Raw genomic sequence first — 21,889 nt, forward strand, 5'->3', positions numbered from 1 at the left:
TTGAATTTTGTCAAATGCTTTCTCAGCATCTAATGAAATGACCATGTGGTTCTTATCTTTGAGTTTGTTTATATAGTGGATTACATTGATGGATTTTCGTATATTAAACCATCCCTGCATCCCTGGGATGAAGCCTACTTGATCACGATGGATGATTGTTTTGATGTGTTCTTGGATTCGGTTTGCAAGAATTTTATTGAGTATTTTTGCATCAGTATTCAGAAGAGAAATTGGTCTGAATTCTCTTTTTTTGTTGGGTCTTTGTGTGGTTTTTGGTATACGAGTAATTGTGGCTTCATAGGATTTCGGTAGGGCTCTGTCTGTTTCAATTTTGTGGAATAGTTTGGATAGTATTGGTATGAGGTCTTCTATGAAGGTCTGATAGAATTCTGCACTGAATCCATCTGGACCTGGGCTCTTTATGGTTGGGAGACTTTTAATGAGTGCTTCTATTTCTTTAGGAGTTATGAGGTTGTTTAAATGGTTTATCTGTTCCTGATTTAACTTTGGTACCTGGTATCTGTCTAGGAAATTGTCCATTTGCTCCAGATTTTCAAGTTTTGTTGAATATAGGCTTTTGTAGTAGGATCTGATGGTTTTTTTTAATTTCCTCTGGCTCTGTTGTTATGTCTCCCTTTTCATTTTTGATTTTGTTAATTTGGACACACTCTCTGTGTCCTCTTGTTAGTCTGGCTAAGGGTTTATCCATCTTGTTGATTTTCTCAAAGAACTAGCCCCTGTTTGTTTGGGGGGTTTTTTTGTTTTTTTGTTTTTGGGGGTTTTTTTGTTGTTGTTGTTGGTGGTGGTGGTGGTTTTTTGTTTTGGTTTTTGTTTTTTTTATTCTTTGTATAGTCCTTTTTGTTTCTACTTGGTTGATTTGAGCCCTGAGTTCGATTATTTCCTGCCTCTTGGGTTTATTTATTTCTTTTTGTTCTAGAGCTTTAAGGTGTGCTCTCAAGCTGCTGCCATATGCTCTCTCCTGTTTCTTTTTGCAGGCACTCAGAGCTACGAGTTTTACTCTTAGTACCACTTTCATTGTGTCCCATAAGTTTGGGAATGTTGTATCTTCATTTTCATTAAATTCTAAGAAGTCTTTAATTTCTTTCTTCATTTCTTCCTTGACCAAGTTGTCATGGAGTAGAGCATGGTTCAACTTCCATATCTATATGGGCTTACTGTCACTATTGTTGTTGTTGAAGACCAGTCTTAGTGCATGGTGATCTGATACGATTCATGGGATTATTTCCATCTTCCTGTATCTGTTGAGGCCTTTTTGGTGAACGATTATATGGCCAATTTTGGAGAAGGTTCCATGAGGTGCTGAGAAGAAGGTATGTCCTTTTGTTTTAGGATGGAATGTTCTATAAATATCTGTTAAATCCAATTGGTTCATGTCTTCTGTAAGTTTCTCTACATCTCTGTTTAATTTCTGTTTCCATGATCTGTCCATTGATGAGAGTGAGGTTTTGAAATCTCCTACTATTATAGTGTGAGGTGCAATGTGTGCTTTGAGCTTTAGTAAGGTTTCTTTTATGAATGTAGGTGCCCTTGCATTTGGAGCATAGACATTTAGGATTGAGAGTTCACCTTGGTGGATTTTTCCTTTGATGAATATGAAGTGTCCTTTCTTATCTTTTTTAATGTCTCTTGGTTGAAAGTCAATTTTATTTGATATTAGAATGGCAACTCCAGCTTGTTTCTTCGGGCCATTTGCTTGTAAAATTGTTTTCCAGCCATTTACTCTAAGGTAGTATCTGTCTTTGTCTCTGAGGTGTTTTTCCTGCATGCAGCAAAATGCTGGGTCCTCTTTACATATCCAGTCTGTTAGTCCATGTCTTTTTATTGAGGAATTGAGTCCGTTGATGTTGAGAGATATTAAGGAATAGTGATTATGGCTTCCTGTTATTTTCATTGTTAGAGGTGGAATTATGTTTATTTGTCTCTCTTTTGGTTTCATTGCAAGGAAATTATATTCTTGCTTTCTGTATGGTGTAGTTTCTCTCCTTGTGTTGGAGGTTTCCATCTATTATCCTTTGTAGCATTGGATTTGTAGAAAGATATTGTGTAAATTTGGTTTTGTCATGGAATATCTTGGTTCCTCCATCTATGTTAATTGAGAGTGTTGCCGGATACAGTAACTTGGGCTATCATTTGTGTCTCTTAGGGTCTGTATGACATCTGTCCAGGATCTTCTGGCTTTCATAGTCTCTGGTGAGAAGTCTGGTGTGATTCTTATGGCTCTGCCTTTATATGTCACTTGACCTTTTCCCCTTACTGCTTTTAATATTCTTTCTCTATTTCGTGCATTTGCTGTTTTAACTATTATGTGACAGGAGGAATTTCTCTTCTGGTCCAATCTATTTGGAGTTCTGTAGGCTTCTTGTATGTTTATGGGCATCTCTTTCTTTAGGTTAGGGAAGTTTTCTTCTATAATTTTGTTGATATATATTTACTGGCCCATTAAGTTGGGAGTCTTCACTTTCTTCTATACCTATTATCCTTAGGTTTGATCTTCTCATTGTGTCCTGAATTTCCTGTATGTTTTGGGCTAGGAGCTTTTTGCATTTTACATTGTCTTTGACAGTTGTGTTGATGTTTTCTATGGTATTTTCTGCCCCTGAGATTCTCTCTTCTATCTTTTGTATTCTGTTGGTGATGCTTGTGTCTATGGCTCCTTGTCTCTTCCTTCGTTTTCTATATCCAGGGTTGTCTCCCTTTATGCTTTCTTTATTGTTTTTATTTCCATTTTCAATTCCTTCACCTTTTCAGTTGTTTTTCCTGTAATTCTTTCAGTGATTTTTGTGTTTCCTTTCTAAGGGCTTCTACTTGTTTACTTGTGCTTTTCTGCATTTCTCTAAGGGAGTTCTTTATGTCTTTATGTCCTCCATCATTATCAAAAAAAATGTGATTTCAAATCTAAATCTTGCTTTTCTGGTGTGTTTGGATATCCAGTATTTTCTTTGGTGGGGCAACTGGGCTCTGATGATGCCAAGTAGTCTTTGTTTCTGTTGATTAATTTCCTGCACTTGCCTCTAGTCATTGGGTTGTCTCTGGTGTTTGCTTGTCTTGCTGTTTCTGCATGTGACTTGGCCCTGCTATAGGCCTCTGTGTCAGTACTCCTGTAGAACTGTTTTCCTGTTTTCTTTCAGCCTTTCCTGAGAACAGGTGCTCTTTTCTCAGCTGTGGAGGCACTCCTGGAGACTGTCTTCCAGCTCTAGGAGCGGGCAGGAATCAAAAGGTCCTGCCCCTGATTGCTCCTAGGTCCTTGCACCCAGCGGGCACAGTTGGCACTATATGATTCCCTCTTGAGTCTGGACTGTGGGTAGAGGGTAGTCTCCTCTGACTTCTCAGGAGTGTCCACACTTCTGAGGGTCCAGCTCTCTCACCCATGGGATTTGGTTGCAGGGAGCTGTTTGGCAAGATCAGTTCGGTCCTGGGCGCAGACCAGGCTGTCTGTTCCTATATGTCTCTGTCCAGAGGCAATGTGCAGTTTCCCCTTGGACCAGGGATGTGGGCCTAGGTGTGAATGCTAGGTTCTTTAGAAGAGTTTAAAAGCATCTCTTCTTTTGTCTTATTCATGATCTTAATGGGGATGCTTTGAGGTTTCCTTCAATTATCAAGATATTTACTGTAAATTTATCTATATAGCTTTTAATGGCATGTTCCCCAGTCTTTAGTGTCCTGGAATCTTAAATTACTTTAAGATTTATGTATTTTTTTATGCAGAAGTATATCTTGCCTGTATGTCTGTATGTTTACCATCTTCATGCTTGAAACTTACAGAGGTCAGAAGAGAGTATAAAAATCCCATGAAATTGGAGTTGTGGATTATTGTGAGATACCATATAGGTGCTGGGAACTGAAATCAGGTTCTCTGTAAAATCAACAGATGCCATTAACTACTGAGAAACCTCTCCAGCCTGTTTTGGGGTCTTTTATCATGAATGGAGTGGACTTTGTCAAAGGAATTTTCTTATTTATTGGAATGGCCATGAGATTTCTCTTTTAGTCCAGTTATGTAGTTTATTATATTTATTTATTTGGATATATTTGGGCCATTTCATGGCATGTATGGAATGAAGTCAATTTACTCATGATGAATGGTGTTTTTAATGTATTCTTGAATTCAGTTTTAAGTATATTTTTTGCTTGATATTGGGTCTCACTCTATAGTTTGGATAGCATGAAAATCGCTGTGTAGACCAAGTTGGCCTCAAACTCTGAGATCCACTTGCCTCTGACTCTATCTCAGGAGTGCTAGAATTGAAGGCATTTGCCACTATGCCCAAAGCAGTTTTTGAGGCAGGATCTCACTAAATTATCTAGGCTGGCACTGGATCGTTCTATCTCAGCCTCCTGAGTAGCTGGGATTACGGACATGTGTCGCTGTGCCCAGCTGTATTTCTATCTTCTTAACTAAATGTTAGGATATAGAGTTTTACTTGTCCATGGTTTTATTTGGATATACAAATTATGTAGGCCTACATTTTTTGAACCATGGGCAAGACAAAATGCCTGGGTTTGGGAATCTTAGGGATTTGAGTTTGAGTTCCTTATATCCAAAAGCCTCCATCCTCACTGTAAATGTCTCAGGCAGCGTATAGTCTCAGGCGGGACAATACCTTCTACTTAATAGAAGTTTGGGGGAGATTTTCATAGATATTGCATATAAAGCATCCAACACCAGGCCTGTCAGACAGCAGCTGTCAAAAATAGGAGCGATCATTTCTTAATGGGGGAGAATGGGAAATAAGATAGGAAAGATTTGAATCAGGTTTTCAGAGGACCTGGATTGCCAGGTCTTATTCTTGTGACACTGAGGAACCTTGGCAGGCCTGTCATCAGGGGAGAGAATTGATCCTAAAGAATTCCTGGGCATTGTTCCCTTAGTCTGGGTCTGGGAAAGGAGCAAGAAACCCTTGGCCCAGCAGCCAGCAGCTCTTGGGTTAAAATCTTTGCAGGCATCTGAGTTATTTGTAACCCGTTGTCATGGCAACACGTTTGGCGAGCGAGCCAGTGCTGCAAGCTCCTGACAGTGGGGCGGGGAGGGCAGTGGGAGAAGACAGAAGATTTGGAAAAGGGTTCATCTGTGACCAGTGGCTCACTTTCCTCTGATTTGCCCAAAGCTTTTCAGCTGCAGAAGAGGGTGAGCATCCTCTGGGGAGAATCATGGGATGTCGGGGCCTCTCCTCCCCAATCTCCTGGTATTTCAGATGTGGAAATAGGCTGAGAGAGGTCCAGCAGCTGGCTCAAGGCCACAAAACAAGTCAGAGACAGAGAGAGTACTAGCACCGTTCTCCCCCCCCCCCTTTTTTTACTTTTATTTTGTCACAATCCATTCGTTAACCTCACCTCCTTCCTTTTCTGGTCCATCCTCCCACAGTTCCTCATCCCATCTTCCCCCCCTCTCCCGACCCCCTGTCTCCAAAAAGATGTCTTTCCACCCTGCTGCCTTATACCCCTTCCCCCAGGCATCCCCACTCCCTGGGGCCTCAAGTCTCTCTAGGGTTAGGCACCTCTTCTTCCACTGAGGCCAGATCAGTCAGTCCTCTGGGGCCTTGAACCAGCTAGTGCATGATCCCTGAGTGGTGGCTCAGTGTCTGTGAGATCTCAGGGGTCTGGGTTATTTGGGATTGCTGGTTTTCCTATGGGGTCTCCCTCCTCCTCAGCTTCCTCCAGCCTTTCCCTACTCAACTACAGGGTCCCTGACTTCCATCCATTTGTTGGGTCTAAGTATCCGCATTTGTCTCAGTCAACTGCTGGTAATGCCTCTCAGAGGACAGCCATGCTCCTGTCTGTAAGTACACCATAGCATCAGTAATAGTGTCAGGCCTTGGAGCCTCCCCTTGAAATGAATACCAAGTTGGGCCTTGTCACTGGACCACCTTTCCCTCAAACTCTTCTTCATTTTTTTGTTCCTTCAGTTCTTTTAGACAGGAACAGTTCTGGGTTAGAGTTTTTGACTGTGGGATGGCAACTCCATCCCTCCACTTGATGGCCTGTCTTTCTGCTGGAGGTGAACTCTACAGGGTCCCTCTCCCCACTGTAGGACAGTTTATCTAAGGTCCCTTCTTTTGCATCCTGAGAGTCTCTGGTACTTTCTAGAGAGTTCCCCAACCTCTCACCTCCAGAGGTTGCCTGTTGCCATTCTTTCTGCTGGTCTTCAATGCTTCTCTCCTGTTCCCACCTCCCTGTACCTGATCCTGTTCCCTTTCCCCCTCTCCTTCCCCTCTCCAACCCAGGTCCCTCCCTCCCTCTCCCTCCTGTGATTGCTTTCTTCTCCCTCTAAGTGGAATTGAGGCATCCTCACTTGGGCCCATCAGCTCATTAACCCTTTGTGAGTTCTATGGATTGTATCTTGGGTATTCCGTACTGTTTTGACTAATATCCACTTATTAGTGAGTACATACCATGTATGTCCTTTGGGGTCTATGTCCTTTGGGGTCTGAGTTATCTCACTCAGGATATTTTTCTAGTTCCATCCATTTGCCTATGAATTTCATAAAGTCATTGTTTTTAATAGCTGAGTAGTACTCCATTCTGTAAATGTACCACATTTTCTATATCCATTCCTCTGTTGAAGGGCATCTGGGTTCTTTTCCAGCTTCTGGCTATTATAAATAAGGCTGCTATGAACATAGTGGAGCATGTGTCTTTGTTGTATGTTGGAGCATCTATTGGGTATATGCCCAAGAGAGGTATAGCTGGGTCCTCAAGTAGTGCAATGTCCAATTTTCTGAGGAACCTCCAGACTGATTTCCAGAGAGGTTGTACTAGTTTGCAATCCCACCAGCAATGGAGGAGTGTTCCTCTTTCTTCACATCCTCACCAATGTGTGCTGTCCCCTGAGTTTTTGATCTTAGCTATTCTAATTAGTATAAGGTAGAATCTCAGGGTCCTTTTAACTTGCATTTCCCTGATGACTAAGGAGTTTGAACACTTCTTTAAGTGCTTCTCTGGCGACTCCAGATTCCTCTGTTGTAAATTCTCTGTTTAGCTCTATACCCCATTTTTTAATTGGATTTTTTGTTTTTTTGGAGGTTAGCTTTTCAGTTCTTTTTTATATATTTTGGATATTAGCCCTCTATCAGATGTATGGTTAGTGAAGGTTTTTTTTTTTCCAATCTGTAAGTTGCCAATTTGCCCTAATGACGGTGTCCTTTGCCTTACAGTAGCTTTTCAGTTTCATGAGGTCCCATTTATCAATTCTTGTTCTTAGAGCCTGAGCCATTGGGGTTCTGTTTACAACACCCTCCCCGTGCAATAAGTTCAAGGCTCTTTCCCACTTTCTTTTCTATTAGATTCAGTGTATCTGGTTTTATGTTGAGGTCCTTGATCCAATTGGAATTGAGCTTTGTGCAAGGTGACAAATATGGATTTATTTTTATTTTTCTATATACCAACTACCAGTTAGACCAGCACCACTTATTGAAGATTCTTTCTTTTTTCTATTGTATATTTTTTGCTTCTTTGTCAAAGATCAAGTGTCCATAATTATGTGGTTTTATTTCTGGGTCTTCAATTCTACTCCATTCATCAATTTGTCTGTCTCTGTACCAATACCATGCAGTTTTTAGTCACGGTTGCTCTGTAATTAGTACAAGTTGAAGTGAGGGATGGTGATTCCTTAGAAGTTCTTTTATTGTTAAGAATTGTTTTTGATATCCTTGGGTGGTGTTGGTGGTGGTGGTGGTGGTGGTGGTGGTGGTGGTGGTGGTGGTGGTGGTGGTGGCGTTTTTCCATATGAAATTGAGAATTGCTCTTTCCATGTCTGTGAAGAATTGTGTTGGAATTTCCATGTCTGTGAAGAATTGTATTGGAATTTTGATCTGTAGATTGCTTTTGGTAGTGTGGCCATTTTTACTGTTAATTCTGCCAATCCATGAGCATGGGAGATCTCTCCATTTTCTGAGGTCTTCTTCGATTTCTTTCCTGAGAGACTTGAAGTTCTTGTCATAAAAGATCTTTCACTTGCTTGGTTAGAGTCACACCAAGGTATTTTATATTATTTGTGGCTATTGTGAAGGGTGCTGTTTCACTATTTTCTCTCTCAGCCTGTTTATCATTTGTATAAAGGAAGCCTACTGATTTGCTTGAGTTAATTTTATATCCAGTCACTTTGCTGAAGTTGTTTATCAGTGTAGAAGTTCTCTGGTGGAATTTTAGGGGTGGCTTATGTATACTATCATATCACCTGCAAATAAATAGTGATACTTTGACTTCTTCTTTGCCAATATGTATCCCCTTGATCTCCTTTTGTTCTTATTTCTCTAGCTAGAACTTTGAGTACTGAATAAATACGGGGAGAGTGGGCATCCTTGTCTTGTCCCTGATTTTAGTGAGATTGCTTTCAGTATCTCTCCATTTAAATTGATATTGGCTGTTGTTTTACTGTATGTTTCTTTCATTGTGCTTAGGTATGGGCATAGAATTCCTGATCTCTCCAATACTATTAACACGAAGCGGTGTTGGATTTTGTCAAATGCTTTCTCAGCATCTAATGAAATGATCATGTGGTTTTGTTCTTTCAGTTTGTTTATATAATGGATTATGTTGATGGTTTTCCGTATATTAAACCATCCCTGCATGCCTGGGATGAAGCCTACTTGATCATGGTGGATGATTGTTTTGATGTGCTCTTGGATTCGGTTTGCCAGAATTTTATTGAGTATTTTTGCGTCGATATTCATAAGGGAAATTGGTCTGAAGTTCTCTGTCTTTGTTGGGTCTTTGTGTGGTTTAGGTATCAGAGTAATTGCAGTTTCATAGAATGAATTAGGTAGTGTTCTTTCTGTTTCTATTTTATGGAATCATTTGAAAAATATTGGTATTAGGTCTTCTTTGAAGGTCTGGTATAATTCTGCACTAAAGCCATCTGGCCCTGAGCTTTTTTTTTTTTTTTTTTTTTTTTGGTTGGGATGTTTTTAATGACTTCTATTTCCTTATGGGATATGGGACTGTTTAGATAGTTTACCTGCTCTTGATTTAACTTTAGTACCTGGTATCTGTCTAGAAAATCATCCATTTAATCCAGATTTCCCAGTTTTGTAGAATATAGGCTTTTATAGTAGGATCTGATGTTTCTTTGAATTTCCTTAGTTTCTGTTGTTATGTCTCTCCTTTCATTTCTGACTCTGATAATTCTCTGGACCCTTTAGCTAGGGGTTTACATATCCTGTTGATTTTCACAATGAACCAGATTTTGGATTTGTTGATTCTTTGTATAGTTCTCTTTGTTTCTCTTTGGTTGATTTAGGCCCTGTGTTGACTATTTCCTGCCATCTACTCCTCTTGGTTATGTAGTATAGGAGCCCTCCAATTTCTTTAGGAGAGAACTTAGTGCTATGAATTTTCCTCTTATCGCTTGTTGCATTGTAGCCCCTAAGTTTGGGTGTGCTGTGTCATCATTTTCATTGAATTCGAGGAAGTCTTTAATTTTTTTCTTTATTTCTTCCCTGACAAAGTTATTGTTGAGTAGAGTGTTTCAGTTTCCATGAGTATGTGGGTTTTCTGGGGTGTTGTTGTTGTTGTTGTTGTTGTTGTTGTTGTTGTTGTTGTTGTTGTTGTTGAAGTCTAGCCTTAGTCCATGTGATCTGATAGGATGCATGGGATAATTTCAATCTTCTTGTATCTACTGAGGCTTGTTTGTGACCAATTATATAGTTAATTTTGGAGAAGGTACCATGAGGTGCTAAGAAGGTTTATTCATTTTTAGGGTGAAATGTTTTGTATATATCTGATAAATCCATTTGGCTCATAACCTATATTAGTTTCACTGTGTCTCTGTTTAGTTTTGTTTCAATGACCTGTCCATTGGTGAGACTGGGGTGTTGAATTCTCCCACTATTGTGTTGGGGGTTCAATGTGTGTTTTGGGCTTTAGTAAAGTTTCTTTTATGAGTGTGGATGCCCTAGCATTTGGGGCATAGATGTTCAGAATTGAGACTTTCTCTTGATGAATTTTTCCTTTGATAAATATGAAGTGTCCTTCCCCATCCCAATTAACTTTTTGGTTGAAAGTCTATTTTATTGGCTATTAGAATGGCAACTCCCTCTTGTTTCTTGGGAGTATTTACTTGGAAGTCTTTTTTTCCAGCCTTTTGCTTTGAGGTCGTGTCTGTCTTTGTCATTGAAGTGTGTTTCTTGCTGCAGCAAAATGCTGGATCCTGCTTCAATATCCAGTTTGTTAGCTTGTGTATTTTTATTAGGGAACTGAGTCTGTTGATATTGAGAGATATTAAAGACAGATGATTGTTAGCTCCTGTTATGTTTGTTGTTGTAGGTGGCTTTATGTATATGTGATTCTCTCCTTTTGGTTTTGTTGTGAGATGATTAATTTCTTGTTTTTGTTTTTTCCCTTTGGTGTAGGTACCCTCCTTGTGTTGTTTTCCTTTTGGAATCCTCTGTAGGGATGTATTGGTATATAGATACTGTTTAAATTTGCTTTTGTCATGGAATATTTTGGTTTCTCCATCTATGACAATTGAGAGTTTTGCAGGGTATAGTAGCCTGGGCTGGCATTTTTGTTCTCTTGGGGTCTGTATGACATCTGTCCAGGATCTTCTGGCTTTCATAGTCTCTGGTGAGCAGTCTGGTGTGATTCTGATAGGTCTGCCTTTATATGTTACTGGACCTTTTCCCCTTACTGCTTTTAATATTCTTTCTTTATTTTGTGTGTTTGGTGTTTTGACTATTATGTGACGGGAGGAGTTTCTTTTCTGGTCCAATCTATTTGGCATTCTATAGGTTTCTTGTACATTTGTGGCCCTCTCTTTAGGTTGGGGAAGTTTTCTTCTATGAGTTTGTCGAAGATGTTTTCTGGTCCTTTGAGCTGGGAATCTCTCTCTTCTATTCCTATTATTCTTAGGTTTGGTCTTGGTTAGGAGTTTTTTATGTTTTGAATTTTCTTTGACCATTGTGTTTATATTTTCTAAGGTATCTTCTACACCTGAGATTCTATCTCTTGTATTCTGTTGTTGCATCTGTAGTTCCTGACCTCTTTACTAGGTTTTCCATTTCCACAATTGCCTCCATTTGTGTTTTCTTTATTGTTTCTACTTCCATTTTTAGGTTTTGGACCACTTTCTTCAATTCCTTCACCTGTTTTATTGTGTTTTCCTGTATTTCTTTAAGGGATTTATTTGTTTCCTCTTTAAGTGTTTCTACCTGTTTACCTGTGTTTTCTTTTTTTTTTTTCTGGGTTTTCTTTTTTTTTTTTTTTTATTAACTTGAGTATTTCTTATATACATTTCGAGTGTTATTCCCTTTCCCGGTTTCCGGGCAAACATCCCCCTCCCCCCTCCCCTTCCTTATGGGTGTTCCCCTCCCAACCCTCCCCCCATTGCCGCCCTCCCCCCATAGACTAGTTCACTGGGGGTTCAGTCTTAGCAGGACCCAGGGCTTCCCCTTCCACTGGTGCTCTTACTAGGATATTCATTGCTACCTATGGGGTCAGAGTCCAGGGTCAGTCCATGTATAGTCTTTAGGTAGTGGCTTAGTCCCTGGAAGCTCTGGTTGCTTGGCATTGTTGTACTTTTGGGGTCTCGAGCCCCTTCAAGCTCTTCCAGTTCTTTCTCTGATTCCTTCAATAGGGGACCTACTCTCAGTTTAGTGGTTTGCTGCTGGCATTCGCCTCTGTATTTGCTGTATTCTGGCTGTGTCTCTCAGGAGCGATCTACATCCGGCTCCTGTCGGTCTGCACTTCTTTGCTTCATCCATCTTGTCTAATTGGGTGGCTGTATATGTATGGGCCACATGTGGGGCAGGCTCTGAATGGGTGTTCCTTAAGTCTCTGATTTAATCTTTGCCTCTCCCTTCCCTGCCAAGGGTATTCTTTTTCCTCATTTAAAGAAGGAGTGAAGCATTCACATTTTGATCATCCGTCTTGAGTTTCGTTTGTTCTAGGGATCTAGGGTAATTCAAGCATTTGGGCTAATAGCCACTTATCAATGAGTGCATACCATGTATGTCTTTCTGTGATTGGGTTAGCTCACTCAGGATGATGTTTTCCAGTTCCAACCATTTGCCTACGAATTTCATAAACTCGTTGTTTTTGATAGCTGAGTAATATTCCATTGTGTAGATGTACCACATTTTCTGTATCCATTCCTCTGTTGAAGGGCATCTGGGTTCTTTCCAGTTTCTGGCTATTATAAATAAGGCTGCGATGAACATAGTGGAGCACGTGTCTCTTTTATATGTTGAGGCATCTTTTGGGTATATGCCCAAGAGAGGTATAGCTGGATCCTCAGGCAGTTCAATGTCCAATTTTCTGAGGAACCTCCAGACTGATTTCCAGAATGGTTTTACCAGTCTGCAATCCCACCAACAACGGAGGAGTGTTCCTCTTTCTCCACATCCTCGCCAGCATCTGCTGTCACCTGAGTTTTTGATCTTAGCCAATCGCACAGTGTGAGGTGAAATCTCAGGGTTGTTTTGATTTGCATTTCCCTTATGACTAAAGATGTTGAACATTTCTTTAGGTGTTTCTCAGCCATTCGGCATTCCTCAGCTGTGAATTCTTTGTTTAGCTCTGAACCCCATTTTTTAATAGGGTTATTTGTTTCCCTGCGGTCTAACTTCTTGAGTTCTTTGTATATTTTGGATATAAGGCCTCTATCTGTTGTAGGATTGGTAAAGATCTTTTCCCAATCTGTTGGTTGCCGTTTTGTCCTAACCACAGTGTCCTTTGCCTTACAGAAGCTTTGCAGTTTTATGAGATCCCATTTGTTGATTCTTGATCTTAGAGCATAAGCCATTGGTGTTTTGTTCAGGAAATTTTTTCCAGTGCCCATGTGTTCCAGATGCTTCCCTAGTTTTTCTTCTATTAGTTTGAGTGTGTCTGGTTTGATGTGGAGGTCCTTGATCCACTTGGACTTAAGCTTTGTACAGGGTGATAAGCATGGATCGATCTGCATTCTTCTACATGTTGCCCTCCAGTTGAACCAGCACCATTTGCAAAAATGCTATCTTTTTTTCCATTGGATGGTTTTGGCTCCTTTGTCAAAAATCAAGTGACCATAGGTGTGTGGGTTCATTTCTGGGTCTTCAATTCTATTCCATTGGTCTATCTGTCTGTCTCTGTACCAATACCATGCAGTTTTTATCACTATTGCTCTGTAATACTGCTTGAGTTCAGGGGTAGTGATTCCCCCTGAAGTCCTTTTATTGTTGAGGATAGCTTTAGCTATCCTGGGTTTTTTGTTATTCCAGATGAATTTGCAAATTGTTCTGGCTAACTCTTTGAAGAAATGGATTGGTATTTTGATGGGGATTGCATTGAATCTGTAGATTGCTTTTGGTAAAATGGCCATTTTTACTATATTAATCCTGCCAATCCATGAGCATGGGAGATCTTTCCATCTTCTGAGGTCTTCTTCAATTTCTTTCCTCAGTGTCTTGAAGTTTTTATTGTACAGATCGTTTACTTGCTTGGTTAAAGTCACACCGAGGTACTTTATATTATTTGGGTCTATTATGAAGGGTGTCGTTTCCCTAATTTCTTTTTCGGATTGTTTCTCTTTTGTATAGAGGAAGGCAACTGATTTATTTGAGTTAATTTTATACCCAGCCACTTTGCTGAAGTTGTTTATCAGCTTTAGTAGTTCTCTGGTGGAGCTGTTGGGATCACTTAAATATACTATCATGTCATCTGCAAATAGTGATATTTTGACCTCTTCTTTTCCGATCTGTATCCCTTTGATCTCCTTTTGTTGTCTGATTGCTCTGGCTAGAACTTCAAGAACTATATTGAATAAGTAGGGAGAGAGTGGGCAGCCTTGTCTAGTCCCTGATTTTAGTGGGATTGCTTCAAGTTTCTCTCCATTTAGTTTAATGTTAGCAACTGGTTTGCTGTATATGGCTTTTACTATGTTTAGGTATGGGCCTTGAATTCCTATTCTTTCCAGGACTTTTATCATGAAGGGGTGTTGAATTTTGTCAAATGCTTTCTCAGCATCTAATGAAATGATCATGTGGTTCTGTTCTTTCAGTTTGTTTATATAATGGATCACGTTGATGGTTTTCCGTATATTAAACCATCCCTGCATGCCTGGGATGAAGCCTACTTGATCATGGTGGATGATTGTTTTGATGTGCTCTTGAATTCGGTTTGCCAGAATTTTATTGAGTATTTTTGCGTCGATATTCATAAGGGAAATTGGTCTGAAGTTCTCTTTCTTTGTTGTGTCTTTGTGTGGTTTAGGTATAAGAGTAATTGTGGCTTCGTAGAAGGAATTCGGTAGGGCTCCATCTGTTTCAATTTTGTGGAATAGTTTGGATAATATTGGTATGAGGTCTTCTATGAAGGTTTGATAGAATTCTGCACTAAACCCGTCTGGACCTGGGCTCTTTTTGGTTGGGAGACCTTTAATGACTGCTTCTATTTCCTTAGGAGTTATGGGGTTGTTTAACTGGTTTATCTGTTCCTGATTTAACTTCGATACCTGGTATCTGTCTAGGAAATTGTCCATTTCCTGAAGATTTTCAAATTTTGTTGAATATAGGTTTTTATAGTAAGATCTGATGATTTTTTGAATTTCTTCTGGCTCTGTAGTTATGTCTCCCTTTTCATTTCTGATTTTGTTAATTTGGACGCACTCTCTGTGTCCTCTCATTAGTCTGGCTAAGGGTTTATCTATCTTGTTGATTTTCTCAAAGAACCAACTTTTGGTTCTGTTGATTCTTTCTATGGTCCTTTTTGTTTCTACTTGGTTGATTTCAGCTCTGAGTTTGATTATTTCCTGCCTTCTACTCCTCCTGGGTGTATTTGCTTCTTTTTGTTCTAGAGCTTTTAGGTGTGCTGTCAAGCTGCTGACATATGCTCTTTCCTGTTTCTTTCTGAAGTCACTCAGCGCTATGAGTTTTCCTCTTAGCACAGCTTTCATTGTGTCCCATAAGTTTGAGTATGTTGTATCTTCATTTTCATTAAATTCTAAAAAGTTTTTAATTTCTTTCTTTATTTCTTCCTTGACCAGGTTATCATTGAGTAGAGCATTGTTCAATTTCCACGTATATGTGGGCATTCTTCCCTTATTGTTATTGAAGACCAGTTTTAGGCCGTGGTGGTCCGATAGCACGCATGGGATTTTTTCTATCTTTCTGTACCTGTTGAGGCCCGTTTTTTGACCAATTATATGGTCAATTTTGGAGAAAGTACCATGAGGAGCTGAGAAGAAGGTATATCCTTTTGCTTTAGGATAGAATGTTCTATAAATATCCGTTAAGTCCATTTGGCTCATGACTTCTCTTAGTCTGTCGACATCACTGTTTAATTTCTGTTTCCATGATCTGTCCATTGATGAGAGTGGGGTGTTGAAATCTCCCACTATTATTGTGTGAGGTGCAATGTGTGTTTTGAGCTTTAGTAAGGTTTCTTTTACATATGTAGGTGCCCTTGTATTTGGGCCATAGATATTTAGGATTGAGAGTTCATCTTGGTGGATTTTTCCTTTGATGAATATGAAGTGTCCTTCCTTATCTTTTTTGATGACTTTTAGTTGGAAATTGATTTTATTTGATATTAGAATGGCTACTCCAGCTTGCTTCTTCTGACCATTTGCTTGGAAAGTTGTTTTCCAGCCTTTCACTCTGAGGTAGTGTCTGTCTTTGTGTCTGAGGTGTGTTTCCTTTAGGCAGCAGAATGCAGGGTCCTCGTTGCGTATCCAGTTTGTTAATCTATGTCTTTTTATTGGGGAGTTGAGGCCATTGATATTGAGAGATATTAAGGAATAGTGATTATTGTTTCCCTTTATATTCATATTTGGATGTGAGGTTATGTTTGTGTGCTTTCATTCTCTTTGTTTTGTTGCCAAGACGATTAGTTTCTTGCTTCTTCTAGGGTATAGCTTGCCTCCTTATGTTGGGCTTTACCATTTATTATCCTTTGTAGTGCTGGATTTGTAGTAAGATATTGTGTAAATTTGGTTTTGTCATGGAATATCTTGGTTTCTCCATCTATGTTAATTGAGAGTTTTGCTGGATACAGTAACCTGGGCTGGCATTTGTGTTCTCTTAGGGTCTGTATGACATCAGTCCAGGATCTTCTGGCCTTCATAGTTTCTGGCGAGAAGTCTGGTGTGATTCTGATAGGTCTCCCTTTATATGTTACTTGACCTTTTTCCCTTACTGCTTTTAATATTCTTTCTTTATTTTGTTCGTTTGGTGTTTTGACAATTATGTGACGGGAGGTGTTTCTTTTCTGGTCCAATCTATTTGGAGTTCTGTAGGCTTCTTGTATGTCTATGGGTATCTCTTTTTTTAGGTTAGGGAAGTTTTCTTCTATGATTTTGTTGAAGATATTTACTGGTCCTTTGAGCTGGGAGTCTTCACTCTCTTCTATACCTATTATCCTTAGGTTTGATCTTCTCATCGAGTCCTGGATTTCCTGTATGTTTTGGACCAGTAGCTTTTTCCGCTTTACATTATCTTTGACAGTTGAGTCAATGATTTCTATGGAATCTTGTGCTCCTGAGATTCTCTCTTCCATCTCTTGTATTCTGTTGGTGAAGCTTGTATCTACAGCTCCTTGTCTCTTCTTTTGGTTTTCTATATCCAGGGTTGTTTCCATGTGTTCTTTCTTGATTGCTTCTATTTCCATTTTTAATTCCTTCAACTGTTTGATTGTGTTTTCCTGGAATTCTTTCAGGGATTTTTGTGTCTCCTCTCTATGGGCTTCTACTTGTTTATTTATGTTTTCCTGGAATTCTTTCAGGGATTTTTGCGATTCTTTCAGGCATTTTTGAGATTCCTCTCTGTAGGCTTCTACTTGTTCTCTAAGGGAGTTCTTCATGTCTTTCTTGAAGTCCTCCAGCATCATGATCAAATATGATTTTGAAACTAGATCTTGCTTTTCTGGTGTGTTTGGATATTCCGTGTTTGCTTTGGTGAGAGAATTGGGCTCCGATGATGCCATGTAGTCTTGGTTTTTGTTGCTTGTGTTCCTGCGCTTGCCTCTCGCCATCAGATTATCTCTAGTGTTACTTTGTTCTGCTATTTCTGACAGTGGCTAGACTGTCCTATAAGCCTGTGTGTCAGGAGTGCTGTAGACCTGTTTTCCTCTCTTTCAGTCAGTTATGGGGACAGAGTGTTCTGCTTTCTGGCGTGTAGTTTTTCCTCTCTACAGGTCTTCAGCTGTTCCTGTGGGCCTGTGTCTTGAGTTCACCAGGCAGCTTTCTTGCAGCAGAAAATTTGGTCTTACCTGTGGTCCTGAGGCTCAAGTTCGCTCGTGGGGTACTGCCCACGGGCTCTCTGCAGCGGCAGCAACCAGGAAGACCTGTGCTGCCCCTTCCGGGAGCTTCAGTGCACCAGGGTTCCAGATGGTCTTTGGCTTTTTCCTCTGGCGTCCGAGATGTGTGTGCAGGGAACAGTCTCTTCTGGTTTCCCAGGCTTGTCTGCCTCTGAAGGTTTAGCTCTCCCTCCCACGGGATTTGGGTGCAGAGAACTGTTTATCCGGTCTGTTTCTTTCAGGTTCCGGCGGTGTCTCAGGCAGGGGTCCTGCCGCTCCTGGGCCCTCCCCCACGGGAGCCCAGAGGCCTTATACAGTTTCCTCTTGGGCCAGGGATGTGGGCAGGGGTGAGCAGTGTTGGTGGTCTCTTCCGCTCTGCAGCCTCAGGAGTGGCCACCTGACCAGGCGGTTGGGTCTCTCTCTCACCGGGTCTGGGAGCAGAGAGCTGCTGCGGGCCGGGATCCGCGGGTGTGGGACTTCCGGTAAACACAGAACGTGCCTGGTCCTAGAGAAATTCTGCTTCCGTGTGTCCCAAGCTCACCAGGCAGCTTTCTTGCAGCAGAAAATTTGGTCTTACCTGTGGTCCCGAGGCTCAGGTTCGCTTGTGGGGTGCTGCCCAGGGGCTCTCTGCAGCGGCAGCAACCAGGAAGACCTGTGCCGCCCCTTCCGGGAGCTTCAGTGCACCAGGGTTCCAGATGGTCTTTGGCTTTTTCCTCTGGCGTCCGAGATGTGTGTGCAGGGAGCAGTCTCTTCTGGTTTCCCAGGCTTGTCTGCCTCTCTGAAGGTTTAGCTCTCCCTCCCACGGGATTTGGGTGCAGAGAACTGTTTATCCGGTCTGTTTCTTTCAGGTTCCGGTGGTGTCTCAGGCAGGTGTCCTGCTGCTCCTGGGCCCTCCCCCACGGGAGCCCAGAGGCCTTATACAGTTTCCTCTTGGGCCAGGGATGTGGGCAGGGGTGAGCAGTGTTGGTGGTCTCTTCCGCTCTGCAGCCTCAGGAGTGCCCACCTGACCAGGCGGTTGGGTCTCTCTCTCACCGGATCTGGGAGCAGAGAGCGGCTGCGGGCCGGGATCCGCGGGTGTCTACCTGTGTTTTCTTGTATTTCTTTCAGTGAGTTATTTATATCCTTCTTAGAGGACTGTATTATCTTCATGAGATAGTATTTTAGGTCAGCATCCTGGTTTTCAGGTGTGTTGGGGTATCCAGAGCTTGCTGTGGTGGGAGAATTAGGTGCCAAAGTATACTGACTTCTGTTACTTATGGTCTTGTGCTTGCCTCTCACCATCTGCTTATCTCTGGTGTTAAGTGGTCCGGGTGTCTCTATCTGGAACCTGCTTCCTGTGTTCCTGGGTTGTTGCAGGTCTCCTGGGAGTCCTGTGTTCCTGGCTGTAGCAGATCTCCCAGGAGGCTTTCAGACTGTGGGGTCTTCAGGGGGGCAATCTAATGATCTGCCCCTGCAGAAGGCACAGGCCAGAAGGGAGGTAGTGTTCAAGTAGAAAGGATGGATCCCGAGTCTGCTAGGCTCTTCAGGGCACAATCCCCCACACACACACCTTTTCTTTAAAGCACTTGTGAGGCGGAACTGTATAACCTGGAGTAAATAAGCTCTTGAGAGCAATTTGTCCATTTTCCCCCACAATACATGCCTGCCTTTTTGGTGGTGTTGTTCCTAGGGGAAACTAGGACCCAGAGTGGTTTAAAACAACCTGGGCATCACAAAGAAGTTCTAAGATTGAGACTATAGATCTCTTTAGGCCTCTGTCCTGACTGCCAAGATAGAGCCTCCCATGGCAATATTGCTTCAACTGTCTTGGCCATTGATGCCCTTCAAAAGCACACATATTCTGGTCACATACCGCTTCCCTGTAACCCCTTCAATCACACGTAGGGATGTCTGTATTAGCCACTTTTCTCAATGCTGTGGCAAAATACCCAACAAACACAATTTAAGATGAGAGGATTTATTTGGCTCACAGTGTGAAGGTACAGGGAAGATGTAGTAGCAAAAGAACAAGGTGGTGGCTCACATTGCACCCACAGACAGATGATGCTGATATTCCAGCTGGCTTTCTCTTTTCTCCCTTTACCTATAGGGTATAAAGAGAAACAAAAGACATATAAATAAAATGAAAATGAAAGATAAAATAAGAATATAAAAAATGTTTTCAAACAAGGAAGAGCCCTAACACAACATTAAGTGACAAGGAACCTCCGAAGATGCCAGTGAGTTAGTTTTCTGTTGGCATCTGCTGCTGGGCATGTAGCCTACCCTTTATTATAATGGTTTTCGCCTGCTGAGAGCCCAGTGAAAAAACTAAATTTACATTTGCAAGTGGTTATCGATTATTGCTTCTGGGTTAAAAATGGCAGGGGGATTGCAGAGGAGGGGGTATCCACTTCTCCTTACAGCTCTAGGACCTAATCTGGTGCAGACCCGTGCAGGACCCGTGCTTGCTGCCTAAGTCTCTGTGAGTTCATATCTGCATTAATCCTGTTGATTTAGATAAAGGGCCTCGTTTTCCCAGCATCCTCTGCCCTCTCTGGCTCTTTCTGCCTCCTCTCCTGTGGAGTTCCTTGAGGCCTGAGGGAAGGAATTTGATGGAGATACCTCATTTAGGACTGAGAATTTCTAGGTCTCTTACTCTCTTCACAATGTCTGGCTGTGGTCTCTGTATTTGTTCCCATCTACTGCAGGAGGAAGCTTCTGTAATGATGGCTCAGCAAGACACGAACCTATGAGTATAGCAGAATGCATTAGGAGCCGTTTTATTGGCACATTCGTTTAATATAACATTAGTATCTGGTTATACCCTAAGTTCCTGGGCTAGTCTCAGGTTTTTAGTCATCCAAGCAGTATTCCAACTCCTAGAGAGAGCCTTCAGTCAAACCAGATATTGGTTGGTTATTCCCACAAGCTTTGTGCCACCATTGCATTAGCATATCTTATAGATAGTCCACCATTGTGCATAAAGGGTTTGTGGTTGCTTTAGTGTTTATGTTTCTCTTTTGGTAGCCTGCAGAGTACCCTCTAGTAGCAAAGACACTAGCACATAGAGACAAAGATCCTATGTAGGTATCAGCTCAATTTCCCTGTGTTCAATGAGTTGGGTAGGTGTGGCCTTCAGCAATGGGGCCTTGCCATCAGTTTGTGGACAGCAACCTATAGTCTTGGCAATAGTCTGGGTTGTTTAGGGGTTACCACTGGACTTCATTGAGGCTCTGTATTTGATGATTTTTATTTAGATTGCTTTCATATATGTATATATTTTTTAGTTTCTACTGTATTACCTTTCTATACTAGCCCTCAAATGGCCATTAATTTTAGCTGTCTCTCCCTGTATTCACTCCCACAACCCTCCTCTCCTTCCCCAAATCCACTTAATCCTCTCGTTCCAGTTTCCCATCAATTTATAACATCTATTTTATTTTCCTTTACGAGGGAGATTTATCTGATCTACCTCCAGTACCTTACCTATCATCTATAGTTCTATGGATTATAGCTTGACTATTATTGCCTTAACAACTAATATCAACATATAAGCAAATATATACCATATTTATCTTTTGGGGTCTGGGTTACCTCAATCGAGATGACTTCTTTCTAGTTCCATCCATTTACCTGGAAAAATTCATATTTTCTTTTTTAATAGCTTCATAATTCTCTCTTGTATAAATGTGCTACATCTTCTTTATTGTTCTGTTGAAGGCCTCTAGGTTGTTTCCAGTTTCTCTCTATTATGAACAGAACACCAGGGCTGGAGAGATGGTTCAGCGGTTAGGAGCACTGACTGCTCTTCCAGAGGTCCTGAGTTCAATTCCCAGCAACCACATGGTGGCTCACAACCATCTGTAATGGGATCTGATGCCCTCTGGTGTGTCTGAAGATAGCTACAGTGTATTCATATACATTAAATAAGGAATATTTTTTTAAAATGAACAGAACACCAATTAAGTCAGTTAAACAAGTGTCTCTCTGGTAGAATGAAGTGATTTTTAGGCATATGCCCAAGACTGGGATAGCTAGATGTTGAGATAGATCAATTCCCATCTTCTTGAGTAACTACCACACTGATTTCCATTGTGGCTGTACAAGTTTGCACTCCCACAAGCAATGGATGAGAGTTCCCTTATTCCACATCCTCACCAGCATGAGCTGTCACTTATGTAGTTAATCTTAGCCATTCTGACAGATATAAGATAAAATCTCAAAGTAGTTTTGATTTGCATTTCCCTGTTGGCTAAGGATGTTGAACATTTCTTTGTTTCCTGGTCATTTGAGTTTCCTTTTTTGAGAATTCCCTTTTAGATTTTTACCCCATTTTAACTAGGTTATTTATTTTCATTTATCTATCTATTTTCCTTGAAAATAGTATTCCCTTACACAATACATCTCAACCAGTTTCCCCTCCCTCCACTCCTCCTAGCTCCCCTCAACCTCCTCTGTGCCTCCAGATACAATCCCCCTCCATTTCCTCTTTAGAAAAGATCAGGCCTCCAAGAGAAGACAGCCAAATAGGACAAAATAAGATACAATAAGACAAGATGAAAGCCCCAGGGCAAGCCAATAGGAAGAAGAGTCTCAGGAGCAGACAGACAAGTCAGAGACATACCCGCTTGCACTGTTAGGAGTCCCACGACACCAAACTCACAGACACAACATTTTTTACATA

The 21,889-nt window shown here is 41.2% G+C and overlaps 1 long non-coding RNA gene across 1 annotated transcript in view; it reads left to right on the forward strand.

Annotated features, from left to right (window-relative positions):
- The first annotated feature begins 5,034 nt into the window (after positions 1-5,034).
- The window catches only part of LOC134484046 (uncharacterized), an 83,248-nt gene continuing 66,393 nt past the window's right edge, over positions 5,035-21,889 (forward strand). Inside the window, exon 1 of the long non-coding RNA XR_015646942.1 lies at positions 5,035-5,146. This is a non-coding gene — a long non-coding RNA (uncharacterized LOC134484046). The remainder of the gene's footprint in view (positions 5,147-21,889) is intronic.

The sequence above is a fragment of the Rattus norvegicus genome, chromosome X (genome assembly GCF_021556685.1).
Source record: "Rattus norvegicus strain SHRSP/BbbUtx chromosome X, alternate assembly SHRSP_T2T, whole genome shotgun sequence".
Lineage (NCBI taxonomy): Eukaryota > Metazoa > Chordata > Mammalia > Rodentia > Muridae > Rattus > Rattus norvegicus.